Source organism: Schistocerca serialis, unplaced genomic scaffold (genome assembly GCF_023864345.2).
Source record: "Schistocerca serialis cubense isolate TAMUIC-IGC-003099 unplaced genomic scaffold, iqSchSeri2.2 HiC_scaffold_1223, whole genome shotgun sequence".
NCBI lineage: Eukaryota > Metazoa > Arthropoda > Insecta > Orthoptera > Acrididae > Schistocerca > Schistocerca serialis.
The window spans coordinates 325,001-330,000 of record NW_026047429.1 but is presented as its reverse complement, the minus strand read 5'-3'; the positions used below and the strand labels follow the sequence as shown (position 1 = coordinate 330,000).

Sequence of the window (5,000 nt, the reverse complement as noted above, 5' to 3'; positions counted from 1 at the left end):
TTGCACTCGCAGTCGCAAAAAACGCTGGGCAAATATATATCTCGGAAGAGTAACGACAATCCGAGCCTCCTGGCGTTGCACTCGCAGTCGCAAAAAACGCTGGGCACATATATTTCTCGGAAGAGTAACGACAGTCCGAGCCTCCTGGCGTTGCACTCGCAGTCGCAAAAAACGCTGGGCAAATATATTTCTCGGAAGAGTAACGACAGTCCGAGCCTCCTGGCGTTGCACTCGCAGTCGCAAAAAACGCTGGGCACATATATGTCTCGGAAGAGTAACGACAGTCAGTCTCCTGCGTGGGAAGAGTCTTTCTAGGCCCTGACCCACGGGAAGGGTGTAGCTTCCCCCATCCCGGACATTTGACGTCGTCACACTACCGGTATTGACTAATAGACTGACTGCTGATAATCATTAGCCATACACTGGGGGAAACGGCCGACAGGGGCGGCAACATAGTGGAGCCGTAGTGTCACTAATGTACAGAGATAGAACAGTTTCGACTGGAACCAGAGTAACCGTATACACGGCACTGATTAGTAATAGATGCAGAGCCATCAGAATACAGATAATATATACAACCGTCCCTATACATGCTGAAAGACTCTGCACACAATGAGAACCACACGTCAGCCAGACACTCTTATCACACACTACTCTCTTATCACACACTACTCTCTGCCTGTAACAGGCACACACACAATATCTAACCACCAGCATGGAAGAACATCCAGTGCATCCTCTCCGCCACATGACACAATCCACACTATCATTACCAGACCGGGAGGTCCACCCAGAAAACACAATATCCCACCCTTCCGACATCCGCACATTGCTCAGCTAAGCCACGAACACCCACACATGTCCTACACAGGGGTGCACCCAACATCACAATACTGCCTCCTGTCACAGCACACAAACAATGGCAGGAATGAAAGACACAGATCTGCCACAACCATGGAATCGGAGCGCCGCCTGTCATGAGCCAAAAGTGCATCCTGACGTGACAAATCGGATAATGCCGCAGGCATCCAATTACGATAATCACTATCAACGAACCTGCCGCCCCCCCCCCCAAATACACCTTTCCCTACAACAATGTGTATCTGAACCTAAGCTATATTGTACCTTAACCTAACCTATATCGTACCTTAACCTAACCTATATCGTACCTTAACCTAACCTATATCGTACCTTAACCTAACCTATATCGTACCTTAACCTAACGTATATCGTACCTTAACCTAACCTATATCGTACCTTAACCTAACCTATATCGTACCTTAACCTAACGTATATCGTACCTTAACCTAACCTATATCATACCTTAACCTAACCTATATCGTACCTTAACCTAACCTATATCGTACCTTAACCTAACCTATATCGTGCCTTAACCTAACCTACGTTGTGCCTTAACCTAACCTACGTTGTGCCTTAACCTAACCTACGTTGTGCCTTAACCTAACCTACGTTGTGCCTTAACCTAACCTACGTTGTGCCTTAACCTAACCTACGTTGTGCCTTAACCTAACCTACGTTGTGCCTTAACCTAACCTACGTTGTGCCTTAACCTAACCTACGTTGTGCCTTAACCTAACCTACGTTGTGCCTTAACCTAACCTACGTTGTGCCTTAACCTAACCTACGTTGTGCCTTAACCTAACCTACGTTGTGCCTTAACCTAACCTACGTTGTGCCTTAACCTAACCTACGTTGCGCCTTAACCTAACCTAATTTGTGCCTTAACGTAACCCATGTTGTGCCTTAACGTAACCCATGTTGTGCCTTAACGTAACCCATGTTGTGCCTTAACGTAACCCATGTTGTGCCTTAACGTAACCCATGTTGTGCCTTAACGTAACCCATGTTGTGCCTTAACGTAACCCATGTTGTGCCTTAACGTAACCCATGTTGTGCCTTAACCTAACCCATGTTGTGCCTTAACCTAACCCATGTTGTGCCTTAACCTAACCCATGTTGTGCCTTAACCTAACCCATGTTGTGCCTTAACGTAACCCATGTTGTGCCTTAACGTAACCCATGTTGTGCCTTAACCTAACCCATGTTGTGCCTTAACCTAACCCATGTTGTGCCTTAACCTAACCCATGTTGTGCCTTAACCTAACCCATGTTGTGCCTTAACCTAACCCATGTTGTGCCTTAACCTAACCCATGTTGTGCCTTAACCTAACCCATGTTGTGCCTTAACCTAACCTATAATGTGCCTTAACCTAACCTATAATGTGCCTTAACCTAACCTAAAGTGCGCCGTAACCTAAACTATATTGCGCCTTAACCTGACGCACGTTGTCGCTGAACCTGCTCTGTAATTGTTATGCAACCCGTTAAATTGGTGTAGTGTTGCCTAACCGCAACCCTCGCAATATAGTTCCCTACTCGCACTGCCCGGTCCCCTGTGTATCGCGTCATGTTAAACACCTTGCAGGTGTTGCTGACTTTCCACATGCTCCTGCTATACACTGTAGTGTGGATAGCAGCAGGACGTACATGCCGCCCCCCCCCCCTTCCCCCCTGCCTTCGCAAGCTGGTCGGTGAGAAGTTTGCATGTTCAATGCCCTTCGCATGCCGACGTACTCAGCCTACGTTGTGGTACGGCCTGTCACCTGTCCGCCGATGTACGCAAAACCCACAAACTGTACTGCACATTGGTCCGTATGTACTGAATGATACATCGTGGCACATGTGACCGTATGACGACTGCGCCTAGCAACGGCGGACCATACAGTCCAAATATTGTGCACGCAGCTACGTGTCGTCTCCCTATAAGAGCTGGATTGCAGTGTGGTACGCCATACAGACGTGTGGGAGGAACGGACGCCCTGGATGGCGATCAGCATGAGCAGTCTGTTGATGTAGTGGAGCGTGTATTCGGACGTAGTCGTCTCTTCTCACACACCGTGATAGCATGTTGCACCGCGTTCCACATCTGCGACATGCTGCAGAGGCGGGCTGACAGTCGTTCGCGCAATGGACACCGCATACGTACGGGGTCTACCTTCCACGTGTTCTCTAGGCGTGCACATGTTGTTGCGTCTATGTGGGCAGACGTAGTGTGTTGTGACACCTGACACAGGCATGCAATACTCGTTGCAAATGGCGATGGACGTGTACGTTTGCTGGTGACGTTACGCAAATGAACAACTGGTAACCCGTTGTGGTGCGGTTGTTCTCGCTAGAGGTGAATCAGTGTTGGCGACGATCGGTCGAGCTATTAACCGGTTGTTTCAGGGAGACCCACCATGCCCACGAACGTGAAAGGGGACCCACCATGCCCACGAACGTGAAAGGGGATCTGGGTGTGAGGCGATACGCGGCGGTGGCTGGGTGGGACCGTCCCCGGCCGGTGAGGGGGGGCCGCCCGGCGTGCTGGCAGCGCGGTGCGTGGGCGCACGCGCCACAGCCGGCTGGTGGGGGCGGCCAGTGGCAGGCGCGCCGGCCGACGGACGCGGCAGGCGGCGCAGCTGCGCGCCGGCGCCCCCTGCTCGCGGCGCCTTGCGGCCAAAGTAGGTCCTCGCGGGCCCGGTGCGAAGCGCGGTGGCCATCTGCAGTGTGCTGGTCCGATTGAGGACTTTGTGCGCTGAGGATGCGCCGCCGCCCGGCGCTCGGCGCCGCGACGCCGTCTGCTGCTCGGTCGCCCCAGCGGTTCTCGCAGGTGGTTTGTATCGCAGCTGTGCGGACGTGTTGGCGCGTGCGCTGTGCTGGGAGAGTTCGCTTCGGCACCCAAGTGGGGCTTTTGTCCTTCTGTGGCGCTGGCGTTGGAGCTGCCGGTCACCGTAGGTGGCGCGTGTTGTCTCCCGCCGGCAATGCCACGACAGCACGCTCCCGGGCCTCTGTCGGCAGCGGCAAGCTCAGTTGGGAGCACGGGTGGTCGCACCTAAAGCGTCTACTCGCCTAACTCCGGGCGATTGCGCCTCTCTCGAACCCGACCAAGTACTTAGGACGGCGCTGCGCGCCGCCGGGACCTGAGAGGGTTTCGAGGTGTGTTGTGCAGGGGAGCTCAGCCTCCTCCTGTTTGCAGAATAATTGAGCGGACGCTTGCGTGTTCGCGCGGGCCCCCGGGACACACTCCCGGGCGGCCGGCTGCTCAGCTCTAGTTGACGCAGCTCCCTGGTTGATCCTGCCAGTAGTCATATGCTTGTCTCAAAGATTAAGCCATGCATGTCTCAGTACAAGCCGCATTAAGGTGAAACCGCGAATGGCTCATTAAATCAGTTATGGTTCCTTAGATCGTACCCACGTTACTTGGATAACTGTGGTAATTCTAGAGCTAATACATGCAAACAGAGTCCCGACCAGAGATGGAAGGGACGCTTTTATTAGATCAAAACCAATCGGTCGGCTCGTCCGGTCCGTTTGCCTTGGTGACTCTGAATAACTTTGGGCTGATCGCACGGTCCTCGTACCGGCGACGCATCTTTCAAATGTCTGCCTTATCAACTGTCGATGGTAGGTTCTGCGCCTACCATGGTTGTAACGGGTAACGGGGAATCAGGGTTCGATTCCGGAGAGGGAGCCTGAGAAACGGCTACCACATCCAAGGAAGGCAGCAGGCGCGCAAATTACCCACTCCCGGCACGGGGAGGTAGTGACGAAAAATAACGATACGGGACTCATCCGAGGCCCCGTAATCGGAATGAGTACACTTTAAATCCTTTAACGAGTATCTATTGGAGGGCAAGTCTGGTGCCAGCAGCCGCGGTAATTCCAGCTCCAATAGCGTATATTAAAGTTGTTGCGGTTAAAAAGCTCGTAGTTGGATTTGTGTCCCACGCTGTTGGTTCACCGCCCGTCGGTGTTTAACTGGCATGTATCGTGGGACGTCCTGCCGGTGGGGCGAGCCGAAGGCGTGCGACCGCCTCGTGCATGCTCGTGCGTCCCGAGGCGGACCCCGTTGAAATCCTACCAGGGTGCTCTTTATTGAGTGTCTCGGTGGGCCGGCACGTTTACTTTGAACAAATTAGAGTGCTTAAAGCAGGCAA

At 52.8% G+C, this 5,000-nt stretch overlaps 1 non-coding gene across 1 annotated transcript in view; it reads left to right on the top strand.

The window, feature by feature from the left end:
* The first annotated feature begins 4,125 nt into the window (after positions 1-4,125).
* LOC126435946 (small subunit ribosomal RNA) overlaps positions 4,126-5,000 on the top strand; it is a 1,909-nt gene continuing 1,034 nt past the window's right edge. Inside the window, exon 1 of the ribosomal RNA XR_007580302.1 lies at positions 4,126-5,000. This exon is cut by the window's right edge and continues 1,034 nt beyond it. This is a non-coding gene — a ribosomal RNA (small subunit ribosomal RNA).